This window comes from Pipistrellus kuhlii, unplaced genomic scaffold (genome assembly GCF_014108245.1).
Source record: "Pipistrellus kuhlii isolate mPipKuh1 unplaced genomic scaffold, mPipKuh1.p scaffold_m20_p_25, whole genome shotgun sequence".
In the NCBI taxonomy this organism is placed as follows: Eukaryota; Metazoa; Chordata; class Mammalia; order Chiroptera; family Vespertilionidae; genus Pipistrellus; species Pipistrellus kuhlii.
Window position 1 is genome coordinate 4,528,180 of NW_023425524.1, and position 14,368 is coordinate 4,542,547.

The following is a 14,368-nucleotide window of genomic DNA, read 5'->3' on the forward strand; positions in this document are numbered from 1 at the left end:
TCTGGGGCCGGAATAATGTTATTTGCATGGTTAGCGTTCAGGTCAGCACTTACACTGACAAATCAGTCCATTTAAGTAACATGAGATTTTCACACATTATAAATATTTAAGGGGAGAGAGGAAAAGAGAAGAAAAAAAAAAGCACCAGAAGAAGCAGTCGTGACTTTTAAAATGTTCCCTTGGAATAGACAGCGTTGAGATTGTGGATTTGTCTCATGCATCTTGTCCAGGAAACGCAGAAAAGTACTTTAGTTCAATTCGTATTTAGGAATATCTTTATGCACATGGGTCTGTGTATTTGGGTGGCTGAAAATGGGGGAGAAGCGCATGGGGTGGGGGCGGATAGGAGAAGTACATTAAGCATTCTCGTGTAAACAAGCAGATCATAAACTTAATTTCACTCCACTGTTAAGATAAAAGCATTAGCATGTCACGGGAGCTGTGACTGGCTCGTCTTGTCTATTGCCTGGCTTTCACGTTACCCTAATACCGACTGGTATAATTCTGCAAAGCGTGCTTTTGGCCAGCATCCTCTCTGTAGGCTGGGAAGAAAATGTAAAAGTCCAGAAGATGAGCGAGCCAGTGCACTATAGAGCGTGTCCACTAGCTGTCCTTAGAGCCTGCATCTTGCTGCTCGGTAATTAACTAAGAAATGAGAGTGACTTGCAGTGTCTCTGTGTGTGAGTGTGTGTGTGAGTGTATGTGTGTTTGTGTGTGTGTGTGTGTGTGTGCACTCTCATGCACCCACACACTCACTCACATACACACTCGGTCGGCCAGGGCAGGGGATGTTAGCCAAACGATGGACTTAGCAGGAACCAAAAGATAGGAAGGCTGTGGGTACATCAGTTTGAAACCCTGAAAGGCAGAAACAACCTTAAATTGTGGGAAAATGCCAAGGAGAAATAAACAAAGGTATAAGCCCCCAACCCCCTCCAGTGGAGTTTGAAGGTTAGTGGACCCGAGGCTGGAGATTTGGGCAGTTTGAACTGTCCTCATGTCGAGAAAGGAACCTTATCGGAGCTCACCCAGAGTCTGAACTTTCTCTCTGAAATAAATAAACTTTAAAAAAAAAAATCCCCTCGAGGCTTCTCTTTCAAAGTGGTCTCCTTGCATTTAACTTCTCGGGGCTCATCTGAATCATTAGTCAGGATAAGCCTCTTAAAGCAGATGCATGTAAATGAAATCGGGGCACCTGTCCCTCTGGCTTTGGCGCAAGATTCAAACGAGCTTTCTTTTTGGCTCCGTTAAAAGTCATCTTTAAAAAAAAAAATCCACGTTTATTGTCCGATGCAGTTTTGATGGTTGCGTGGTTCACCGGACAGACAGAAAGACCGGACGCTGAGCAACGCATCTGCCTCTCTGTCTCAATTAATAAACCGCAGAATTTATACATGCTATTAATATTCATAGTAATTGTGCTGGGTTAAACCCCATCACGTGTGTGTGTGTGTGTGTGTGTGTGTGTGTGTGTAAATACATAGACATGAAACCAGGAATGCCATATCCGAGGGAAATACCGGACCGTTTCTGCTTGGGAGACTGTGGAAAAAGGTTCGTATAATCCATTGACCATAAGGAGAGCCTGAACTGTTAAACTATAACCATGTATTTTTTTTTTATTATTTCAGGGAGTGTGCCAGCACATTAAGGAACATAATACTTGAAAGCTTGTTTCGCATTTCAGAGCAGGAATAACTGATAGGGTAAACAGATGAAAATAATATCGCCGTTCCCTTTGACATATGTGTCAGTGTAATCGTGCTAAATGAGTGTGCTCATCACACGAGTCCCTTTCAACCTCTGATTAAAATGTAACATTGACTGCAGGATTATGGAGCGGACTTAATTTTACTGACTGTTTTAACAGTTGTCACAGCTGTTGGGAAAGGGAAAGGCAATTGAAACACTCCGAAACAGGCGAGGGGAGGAGGGAACCGTCCGGCGCAATTCAGCCTGATCAATGGACATCCAGACGTCCACAATGAGACAAATTGGGGTTTGGAGATTGCAGTTGGGAGCTTTGCAAGTTCTATTTCCTGTGGTCCACCCTGTCTGTTTCAGGATTTTGATTTTTTCCCCCCTCCTCTCTGCCTCATCTCTACTTAGCCAAAGCTAAAATAAATTGAAACACAACTATCCCAAAGTAATACTATCATGTCAGCATATATGGGATAAGCATAGGCAGGAAGGAAAATGTATATATAAAGAGTAACAACAAGCCTAAATCAGAGGGATGCATTTTTTTTTTTTTAAGGCAGGAGGTCGCCTAAGCAGATTGAGATGTGATGTTATTTGAGAATGATAAACAGACACTTGAAGTTTATTTTTCTAAGAAAGAACACTTAAACTCCAGACTCGCAGCCCATGTTACTTTTCTTCCTGTCTCTTCTGTATGAATCCGTTAAAAATACCTGCAGCCTTAGCGGTGTGTGGTGTGGGTGGGGTTTTCAAGATGATTTCTTTGTAAATTGCTGCCAAAGTGACAGCCAGCTATACTGGGGGGGGGGGGAGGGGGGGGAGTGTTCTTGAGCTGTAGTCTAGTAACCGTGGCCCTCACGTCACTGAAGCGAACATCCATTCTATTTTTTTCCTCAAAATTAAATAGCCACTGCTATTTGTATATCTATCCTGAGCTATATATAGTCCAGAGCGCCAGACAGTGGGGTATTATGTAATATATGATTTCTCCTTGGAGTAAGCAAAAAAAAAAAAAGAAAAAGAAAAAGTGATTCTGAGTTCATGAAAGAAGGGTTGAATGGCAGTGGTGAGTCGGGGATGGGACCCTGTGTTCCACCGGCCCTTTGTGTCACTGTATTGACGTGTGCCCCTGCACGTTTGGTGGTAAGTTTAGAAGCCTTTCCTTTTGTAGGAAGGCTGGGGAACAGCTTCCCTCTGCCAGGGCAGAGGCAGGGGTGACGGTGCCGGTGGGTTTTTAGAGGGATGGTTCTCATCTTAATGTGTTGATGGCACCGCTGTTTTATTTACTGAGCTTAGCATGTTGCAGCGGTAATTAACCCATGTTATTAGCAAAGCCCTGGTGGATAGCCATTAATTCTCTTGCATGGATGATCATTTTTCTAGTGTTTTCTCCCCAATAAGGTGTCATTGTTCTGTTTTAAAAAAAATTTTTTTTTTCCTAAATGGACAGACTTTGATAGATTTCTTTGATTTAATCTGACCCGGAAAATATATTAACCATCTTATAAAGAATGCTATTGCAATTCAGCTTAAAAAAATGTTAATAGAGGCCAGAGAAAATATATATTTTGTTTGCCTCAAAGTAAGAAAAAATAAATAAATAAAATAAACAAAAACAAAACAAAAAAACAAAACAAAAAAAGCATCACCACAAAAACAAGCAAATAAGGAATTAAGGTTTAAAAAGAAAAGAAGGCAGGAAATCAGTTTTCATTCCAAATTTCCCAGATCTTAAAATTGATGATCATTTTGTATCTCTGAGGTCTTTTGATCAGATTTTTACTTGGTTAATTATACTTTAGGCTTTTCTTTTTTATCCTTTCTTTTTTCTTTCTTTTTTTTTTTCTTCTTTTTTTTTTTTTTTTTTTTTTTTTTTTTTTTTTTTGTCAAATATTGAGCCAGCAGAAGAATCTCGTTGCTTCCTGGGCTGAAAACAGATAAGGGCCATCTCATTAGCCGGGTCATACTTCTGCAATTAATTTTAGGTTCACGGTGCTATTCATCACACAGGGCAGGTAACTTCTCCGGGAGTCTGTTTAACGATACTTTCCCCAAGAACTCACTCGTGCCAGACTCCAGACAAAGAAGACCCGATCCTTTGAAAGGTAGGCAGGATGCCCAAGCTCAAGTCCGTGTCACTGGGAGAAAAATCCCTGCACATTTTCTTGGCCTCGTGACTCAAACAAAATATTCCTTCCCGTGACTCCTCCCGAGCTGCGCAGCCTGGAAGGTTCTGCTTGTATTATTATTGCATAAAATCAATGAGGATCTGGGCTCTGGTTGTGACTGTGTCACCCCCGTGGCAATGAATAGCCATGGTGTTAAGGAGCCAAGGATTTAATAGGAAATAAACTTGTTTCCAGAATCAGCTGTCAGGCTTTTAGAAAGGAGAGGAGAGCATGCGAGGTGCCTCAGTGGAACTTTGAAGCCCTGGAGCAGATAAGAGTTGCCCTGATTTTTGCTTCGTAGCAAATCCAGGGGAGAGAGAAACAATACAGTGTTGATCTGTCATAAGTGCATCTTAGCTTCGGCCCGAGCCAGCTCTCTGGAGAAAATCTTTGATTACGCCGGGCCAGTTTGCTCAGTTTTTATCTCTTTTACATCCACTGGCCTTGTATTAAATTGTCATTGTCCTAAAGCACAGGAGATGGAAATGAATCGCAGCCCTCCCCACTCCCTGACAGTGAAATATTTAGGCGCTCTCTCTCCAATCAGACTTGTGTGTGTATTGGATCGCGCAGGGATGACACCCAGCAGCTCAGCCGGCGACATGCTTCTCACTGCGTTTTGTATGTTTTGCCATTGATTATTATTTTCATCACCACGTGTACATGAACATATGTGGTTTGTGCTGTTGCAAATAAGTAAATACTCACAAGATACTTTAAGATGTAATTCAGCAGATAGAAGGCACATACGTGTGTGTTGGTGTGTGTGTGTGTGTGTTGTGTGTGTGTGTAACATGCATGTGAAATATGCATATAGAGGGAAAAAGTGTATGTACAGACTATAGGGATGCTGCTAAGATTGTCCATGTACATGTATGTAACAAAGTGGGTCCCAAGTATTTTTTTCTGATCAGTTAGTTGCCAGTTAAATTTGCCAGGCATGATTTTAACCTGGTATTCATATTTCAGGTATTTATCAGATCTGATTTTAAACTCAATTGCTTTAACTGCTATATAAAAGACAGGTGACCAGCTAACCTAACAAGTAAACTTGTTTCTGATTTTTATAAGTTTTTCATTTGTTCCATTCCTACATTTAATATTTAGTCATTATAAATAATTTGTAAAATAGGAATACAGCTACTTATATTAAATGCATACTTTAATGATTTGGGAGAAACGATTTTGGATAAGATCGTGGCTACATGATTTTATTCTACAATTGGATCTGACAAATATATTTCAATGTAAACATGAAAGCTTTCAAATAAATGCAAAATATGAATTTCTTTTTCTGCACTATGTAAATATGTCAGTAGCTTGTTATTATTATTATTATTTTTGCTATAAGAAAATCTATAAAATGAATAATTATTTTCTTTATATAAAGTACATCATAGATTTTGGAATTTTGGAATTCTTTCCCCAAGAGGTAATTTTAGAAATACTTTGCTTAGTGAATCTGAATGAGGGCTGGGAGGAAACACTTACCAAATGCTCTTTCTATCCTGATTCTTTTCTATTTAAATTCCTAGATTTATTTCTCATTTTTATTTATTTGTGTAGCACTTTAACAAATTTAATGTTTCTGTGTTGTTGTTTTTTTTTTTAATCCTGCTGTTTCTTCCTGTCAATCCATCAGATCAAAATTAGCTCCTTCATTACGGAAGGCTGCAAAGTGACAGTCTTTTGCCTTTTGAAGGGTTTACATGGCTTCTTTTTCTTGTTTTAAGTCTATTTTAGATGTAGACCGTCTAAGGTCTAGGAAACCTCTGCTAAGAAAAATAATTTTTATTTAGAATTTTAGCAAACACCTCTTCCATCTCTGCTTTTTCTTTACAGCTGTGCCAGGTGTTTCTTTGCCTCTGATGGAATGATATTTTTCAGTATTTTTCCAAATGTATTTTCTAATCAATTATGCAAAATCATCAAATTGAGAAGATTTAGATTTCGTGTGTGTTGTGTTTGGGTAGGTTCATCCATTCCCCCTTTTAATTAAGAAAACATATTTAAATGTTTGGAGGAAACTTGCTTTTTATGTTTTGATTTGTTTAAATGTTATGCCTTTTTAATTTATGACAGTGCATGCATATTTGGAAGAGAACTCATTAAGGCAAAGCAATAAAAGAAAAGATACAGTTTTAAATAAATTAGCTTCTCACTGATCAGTTCAAATCTATTTTTATACCCTGGCGAAGATGTATATGTGCATTTGAATATAGATACATAACATGCAGCATTGGCTATCAAAATATAACCTATGGAATTCTTTCACACAATATGATAAATGATAGCATTTGCTTTTGGCATTTGACACCTATTAAATACTTATTTAAAGTGTTAAACTCGTGGAGAGCCTATCTAAGATTAGATTACACTGTAAAAATAAATAAACATTAAAAGGAAATTTATATTTTAATTATAGAAGGCAGCCTTTGTCATATGCGTTCCCCTGTGCTTTTCTGGTATGGCTTTGAGTGTAACAAAATAGCATCTATACTTTCCATCATTTTGATTGGAAGTGCATATAATGGGTAATATGGTTTGGCAGCACTTACGTAGCCAAAGAAAACAAATTAATATCTGGCATCCTGAGGGCTGTCGGGCATATCACAGACGTGTCAATTTAACTTCGCTTCATCATACACCTTCTCAGCAAACAGTTGGTGAAGGTGGCACTAAATAAAGGGGAAGCTGCCCCTGCACCCTCACGTTGTATCAGGGACCGATGGCGACCAGGAGCGTGATAGAAACCAGGCTGCTGCTTGCTTCTCTTTCCAACTCTAACTGTGGGGATGAAGGCAGCAGAGATCTTAATGCGTTCTCAATGAAGAGCATAACTTGAGCTTGTGCAAATCTTCCTACTGTGTTAGAAGCAATCATGGCACAAGGAAGTTAGTTTTTAAAAAGCTGGACGTGGCCGCTCTCAGCTGTCCTTGCCTGAGAGGCAAATGCAGATGGAAGAAGGCAGGTGAGAGGAAGCTATGGCAGCCCACCTTGAACAGGGCATCTCTTTCTGGTGTACTTGAAATATATTTTCTGAGAGGGACAGAAACCTTATGAGTGGGTTGCTTTCTTTTTTCTTTTTTCTTTGTATGGCTTATTCAATATGCAAATAAATAAATAAATTTAAAAAGTAAAATAAGACCTTACGCACAGAAAATAGGCAGAAGGCCACTAAGTTCTTTCTTTCTCCATCACCGTCAGAGGGATCTCCTTGCCCATGACAGTTTCCTTTTCCTCTGTTCTAGGAAGATGTCACTCATCTGTAATGTCTTTTGAGTATTAAACAAAAGGACTAGCTAAATAAATATACGTACTTCCTTTTAATACTTACAATATAAATTAGAATGTTTTCAAAGGTGTACTTCTCAGTTAATATGTTGTTGCATTTTATTTCTGTAAAACATTTTGCTTTGGAAAGAAGGCCCGCAGTTACAGTTAGAGTTAGCAAAATGATGGGTCATATGAAAAATTATATAGACGTGGGTACTCATTTCAGAGAAAAAATTCAAATGTGAGGTTATTGAATTGATTGCCCTTTGCCCTCCGCAATTCCAAATTATCACAGTGCTTGAAATTCCCAAACATGTAAGACAGCCATGTTCAATCATATTTTCACAGGTGAAGACAAAGCCTCTTCCCACCCATGAATCTGTTCAAATATGAGGATTATCATACTTGTAACTGACTCTTCATGACCGAGGAAAGGGAAAGACACATACAGGCAGGCATGGGCAAGGGTAGGTTAAATTACCAGCCATCATGACCTAAATGATAAATCATAAGTAAGGTTAGGAAACAATAAGGTAACATTAATAATAAGAAGACAAATAATACAAATAAATAATACCATAATTAATGAATAAATAAAATAATGCAAGAATAAATTGTTTCATGTAATCACAACAGTAAACTTACTTTTGCCCGCCCTTTGTGGTTGCTAAGAATCTTGTCTTCCTCTTATGGGAAAGCGACTGTATACAGTTGGTGCTGGCTCCCATCAATGGCCGATGGATCCCTTTCAGGTGTCAATGAGACCTGCCTCATAGGTCCTGGGCTCATAGAGTGAGTCACAGATGGAAAAGCCACCATCAGCTGAGTAGCCTTGAACTGCACACTTGGGCTTAATTCCTCTTTATTTTATTTTATTTTTATTTTATTTTTTTTTGTTTCTGTTTTTTTTAATTGACTTCAGAGAGGAAAAGAGAGGGAGAGAGAGATAGAAACATCAGTGATGAGAGAGACTCATTGGTCCCTCCTGCAAGCCCCCCACTGGGAATGGAGCCCACAACCCAGGCATCTGTCTTTGACTGGGATCGAACCTGGGACCTTTCAGTTCGCAGGCCACCGTGCTATCCACTGAGCCAAATCAGCTAGGGCCGAACTCATCTTCTCGTCCTACACTTCTCAAGAAAGGTTCTTGGAGTCTAGACAGAATCGGGAGTTGGGCTCTTGTGAGTACACGTGGCTGCCTCTTCCTGCTCTCTCCTAGCCTCTCGGCAAAGGAAGGTGAGGGGCAAGCCCAACAGAGGTTCCTTCCCTGGGATTTGTTATTTAGTCATTTGGGTAAATTTCAGGTTCCTCTTCCTTCTAGAAACATCACTGTTGTCTTTCGTGCTCCAAAGAACGACCCGCTTATGATGAGGTCTGTCTCTCAGTTTCTGGGAACCATGACCTGGTCTAAGCATTTTTTAATAGAAATGGAGAGCAGATCGGCTGTGCATGCTAGTCTGGGATATGGGTTGTTTCTACTTTTACGTGGAACTGTTTGGTCAAGCCTGCAGAATGAGAAAAATAATGAGATCTAGCATTTAAATAGTATTTATTATTTTTTTAAAAAAATTTTCTTAGAGTGAACAAAACTACTGTCTAGAGCATCTTTGAGGCTTTCATGATTGAGAAATCTGTCATGAGAATGTGGTCATGCTTTGTGACAGCCTTGATTTCTATCTTCTCTTCAGTTTAGGGGGTACCTTCAGAGTAATCTTTGCTTAGGTTATAGAACCTCTGTGACTCCGCTTTGAAATAACCTGAAATTCGGTTCTAAAAAAATACAAAAATACTTTTCTGGCCCCCTCCGTCCCAGCAGCATTATATATATATATATATATATATATATATATATATATATATATATATATATATAGTACTCACCTGTTTTGTTAAAGGATCGTTTACTCTGGGAAAAGGTAAGTGCTTGATCTTCAGCCCCATTTGCACACACAGTCCGTCCCCCTTCCCCCCAATTCCAGAGAGATTGCCTTCCACTTTTCATATTTGCTTTCCTTTTATTTCTGTTTGTTGTGCATTCTAGTTGAGTGCTTTTATAGTGTTTTCTTGATTGTTGTCAGTTTGGGGTACTCGAGTTGATGCCCAAGCAGGAAATCCTATGGCAAGGAAAAATCTGGCTGTCACATGTGGAAGATCCAACTGACGTTGGATTGTGTGTAAATACAGTTCGTTAGTGGAGGGTCGATCAGACAGCTGGGGAGAGGGGGAGAGAGAGAGGGAGAGGGAGGAAGAGAGAGAGAGAGAGAGAGAGAGAGAGAGAGAGAGAGAGAGAGAGAGAGAGAGAACACGAACAGCAGGCACACAGTTCTTTCAGCCACTGTGCTGTTCCTACACCTGATAAGATTGAGCAAGCTTTTCCCCATGCTGATAGGCTCTGAATAAGAAAAGCATAATCACTTGTCCTGGCACCAGCTTATCAGGAGTGAAGGAAAATGCCAGCACTTTCACATTAGCAAAAGTAAATGTTTCAGACGCTCGGAGCCTTTCCCCTGCCTTCATCCCAGTTAAGTAGCAGCAGCGCTTTCGGAGGGAGCTGTAATGAACGGGAGGATTTATTACCTGGGCGAAATTACAGGTGAACGCGTTGATAAAAGAACCTTTGGTGTCAACAGCAGCTCCTTTGATAAGCTGGTGCGTCTCGGCTGCGCGTCCTCTGGAGAAATTAAGCATTCCTGTGCCCACTCCGGTCCTGGTTAGACATCGTTCCTGATGTTAGGAGATGCAGTTAGGGCCCATCTCCATGGCAGCAGGTGGGTGACAGGCTTGTAAAAGCTAGTGTGCAATAGAGGAAGTTAGGGGTATCTGTGAGTTTGCATCATTTGCTTGCCCAGCAAACTCCAGTATAAGAAATCATATGTATAATTTTTTGCTCAGGAATGGAATGAGGTTTGTTACACATTTAGGAATACTTTGATGAGAATATAAACAGGTTTGTCTAAGCGAGTCCATTTTTAAAGCACTTTCCCCTTAAAATAAAATAAAAAAAGGGGGGGGAGAGATGTTGGTTTTGCGCATCAGTATAAACCACGAACTTTCCCATTCTCTCCCCTTTGCAATGCGACGCCTCCAAATAATTTGGCGTATTCAGATTTGATGAATGATAGTGCAAGAGCAGATGGATTGATTTTGGATTACTATTGATTACTCTCCATGAGATCACCGTGACACCCTCGGATCAATAGCATTCGATTAAGCAAGGCCCAGCCGTTCGGGGCGTCCAGCAGCAGCAGCACGGGGACTTCGGGGACAAAATGTTCAGCAGCTGATAAATTGACAAAGCGCTCAGCTTTAAATAGCTCTTTGTTCGGGAGGCGCTCCTTAAAATATATTTCACTGGAAAGTTCGCTTTTTTGCAACTCTGGCCCTTTCTGCGGGAGAAAGGTCACCGGTGTAAGGTTCATTAAATTTTAACTAAAAACAACCGGGCTCCGTTTGGGTGTAAAATCATTTCAGTTCTCACTCCAGGCCACCTTCATGCCTTGAGCCTCGGCGCCAGCGTTTCCGCTCTCTCGCGAAGATGTCAGTTGTAAACATAAAAATGCATCACTGGGAATGTGATGGTTTAAGGTTCTAACGGAAATAAAAATTCCTGCCTGGGGAAAGCAATAGAAGTCAACTTTCTCCAGGAGTGGCAGTGCTTGGGAGGGGGCCGGGGGGAATTGGGGGGCTGGGCGGCAGCAGCAGGTAAGACACCTTGACCCAGAGGAGGAGGGCTGCTTCCTTTTTCTCCTTCTTCTTCTCTGAGGGTTATTCATCATGCCGCCAATACTACATGCAAAACGCTAAGCATCCTTTGATCTGAAAGCCGCTAGCGCTGCTGATGGACCAGAGTCTCCGTGTCCCGAGCAAACTTACAAAGTCACCGGGGAAAGCATCGCTGTTTCGGACGGGTCCCTCTGGAAGGAAGCTCAGGTCCATCTGGAAGGAAGCTCAGGGATAAGGGTAGACACTAGGTTCCACCCTAGGGCATCCTTGGCACTTGGAAGGGGTACCTTCTCCCCCATGAACATGGCGTCTCCAAGCTGCCTCTCAGAAAGGTGTGCGTCACAGTAAACCCTCCACCGAATGCGTGAAAGTTGTCAGATGCCCAACTGGATCTCCAGTGAAAATTTTTAAATGTATTTCTATTGACTTCAGGGAGGAAGAGAGAGAGAGAGAGAGAGAGAGAGAGAGAGAGAGAGAGAGAGAGAGAGAGAGAGAGAGAGAGAGAAAGAAACATCAGCTATGATAGAGAATCCTTGCACAGCTGCCTCTTGGACACCTCGTACTAGGGATGGAGCCCACAACCCGGGCATGTGCCCTGACTGGGTACCAAACTATGACTTCCTGGTTCCTAGGTGGATGCTCAAAAATGGCTGGGCTTTAATGGCATTTCGATGACGGGGGCCTGGTACTCAAAATCTTAACCTGTTCAAGCCTTGGCATATACTTGGCACATTCTCTCATTCTGATAGTAACGAAAAAGAATAAAACATGGCATTGGTAGAGAGAGGAAGTTGGGAATCATGATCCTCTAACAAAAGCAGGCCCTTTTTTTTTTCCCCCATGAAAGTGAGTGATAGGAGTTAATTAGATTAGGTTGAACTACATGAAAATGCCATTTTTGCAGGTCAAAAAAATGGTCAAAAATCAGCAAGTTTATGTGCTTCAACATAATAATCAAATTTACCGCTAAACTGTCCATATTCCATAAGCAAATTGAAAGCGACAACTGTTGTTTTTATTTCATTTTACGATGGCTGTGTGAGGTTTCGGTTTCGGGAGCCAGATGAATCCTATCTACAGTTATGCCAAGTATATTACAGTATCATTTTTAACAATGATTCCTTCCCCCTCACGCCATTAGCTCCCGAACATCCAGAATTACCCATCCAGTATTATCACCTGGGTGGCTCAGCTGCTTCTGGGCATCAGGTACATTTGTCCTCTTTTTAGGACCAGTGGTCCAACCCAGAGTAGACTCAAGTACCCACCCTCCCCACAGTGCACTTGGCTGAGGGTGAATAGTGAGGAACCAAATTGGGGAAACGATGCCGACACCTCCAATATTTCATACTCACTTTCAATTATAAATAGTACCTTAATATGCTAGTTAGTGCATTTCCTGCTTCCCCCCATGAAATCTGGGCGCCATTGGGGGTTAGGCAGGTGCGGAACACCCTGAGCTGGCAGGGGCACCCATGATGCCTTATTGGCCATTGCAGGTAGGCAAGGTGTTTCCGGAGCTGTAATAACATGATCCTGGGTCATCCACTTGACCCTCACTCCCACCCCCCAGAGGTGTGGCCCTGGGGGAGGGAGCTGTGTGCTGAGTTGGCCAACAGGAGCCCCTGGGTGTTGGCTCTGTCCTTGGGTTGGAGGGAGGGGACCAGCGCCTCCACTGGGTCAGTGTCTCTTGCTCCAGGGAAGCTCATGGCAGCTTATACCTTGTTCAGAGAGAGGAGTCTGGGCAGCCTTTCCTGGGACTGGATTTCACCAACGCCTTTGACTGGTCCCATGTCAGTCCGTCTTGGAGTTCCCCCCAGCGGTCCCCTCCTCCCAGTCTGTGGCACTGAATTTGATTTATGGCCGGTACTCAGATCAAAAAAAGAGTCATTCCTTTTGATGCCTGCTATTAGGCACATGCAGTGCGGAGGGGTGGGGGTAGGGGTGAGGGCAGAGGGAGGAGTGAGGGGTGGTGATGGGGAGAGTGGTTTTAGCATCCAAGTCACTGTCCTGGACACACAGTGGCCACTGATGGCAGAACATATATTTTGTATCTCTGTTCATTTTGGATGGAAAATTGTAGGAGCAGGGAGCTGAGCGATAGAGTATTTAAAATTAGTGATTAGGTTTGTTTCAGGTACAGATGCTTTGGCTAAAGACATAAAGACATAAAGACATACATCTGGTTAGAATGACTTTGTGTGTGTGTGTGCATATATGTTGTGTGTGTGTGTGTGTGTGTGTGTGTGTGTGTTTATTGCATTGGCATTAATTTTACACATATACTCAGGCTGAGGAGTATATTAAGCCAATGGGTTGCAGTCTTTCTTTCCAGAAAAAGAACAATTGGTTCATTTCTCCTTGGGTGGCAGAAGTGGGGGGAAGGGCGGCTCAGAGCCTCCTGGGCACGCAGGAGGAAGCTCTGGGGGTTTCCTGCACGTGGGCCCTGCTCGGCTTTGTGGCCAGGTCAGCGCCAGGGCCGTTGTCTGGCGCCTGGTTCAGGGGGCTCTCTCTCAGCAGCAGGGCCCCACCACCAGCAGGCGGCTAGGCAGCAGCAGGTGTGAACAACACCAAACAGGATTAACACCGGAGCAGAGTGTGTACTGGAAACAGAGCCCTCGCCCCGCTTTGAAAGGGACAGCAGGATAGGAGGACAGAGCCGCCCTAGTCCTGAGCACTCGTGTTTACTAAACGGAGTTCAATGGGCTGTGCACACGGCTCTGTCTAAGGGCCTGGGAGGCATGTGAGGGAGGTGCTCTCCCTCTCTCTCTCTCTCTCTCTCTCTCTCTCTCTCTCTCTCTCTCTCTCTCTCTCTCTTTCTCGCTCTCTCTCTCTCTCTCTCTCCCTCCTCTCTCCCATAAACTCAAAACTTGTGCAGAAAATTCTTTGCAGGTTTTCAGAGGAGGAAATAGAACAAAAGTGGCCTGAGTTTATCCTATATCTCCAACCAGCATTGCAGGTTAATATTGCAAAGATGCTTACAAACTAAACTGATAGTCATTCAGTGTGCTGTCTTTTCCATCTATAAAAAATATTATTGGTTGGTTTATTCTAAGATTTTTTTTGCGGGGGAGGGGGGGCTTAATTATGTGATTTAATTTATATTTCACCCTGGGAAGTATATACACATAAGTAAAATAAGTAATTTCTTAGAGGTGATAACAAACTCCCCCCTCCTCATTAATTTTTCTATCAGTGCTACCAGAAAGCCAGAAAAAAAATCATAGTTATTATAGGGGACAACAAATTAGGCATTGCATTGAATTTATGGCATGGGAGTCATTTTATCAATATTTTGTTTAGGAAAGGAAAAGGTGACTTTAAAATAGTATGATTCTCTTTATATTATACTAATTCTAGTATATATTTTATAGTAGAGTACATTTTAGGTAACTCTGCCTTTTTTATTAGGTTCAGTTAACATATTTTGAAACTTTAAGATTTGTACACATCCAAAAAGGGAAATGAAAAGAGGAAATAATAATGCAATATGTTAAAGA

General features: G+C 41.8%; 1 protein-coding gene across 6 annotated transcripts in view; it reads left to right on the plus strand.

Moving 5' to 3' along the window:
- The window catches only part of ESRRG (estrogen related receptor gamma), a 444,044-nt gene that overhangs the window by 281,105 nt on the left and 148,571 nt on the right, over positions 1-14,368 (plus strand). The window lies entirely within an intron of this gene.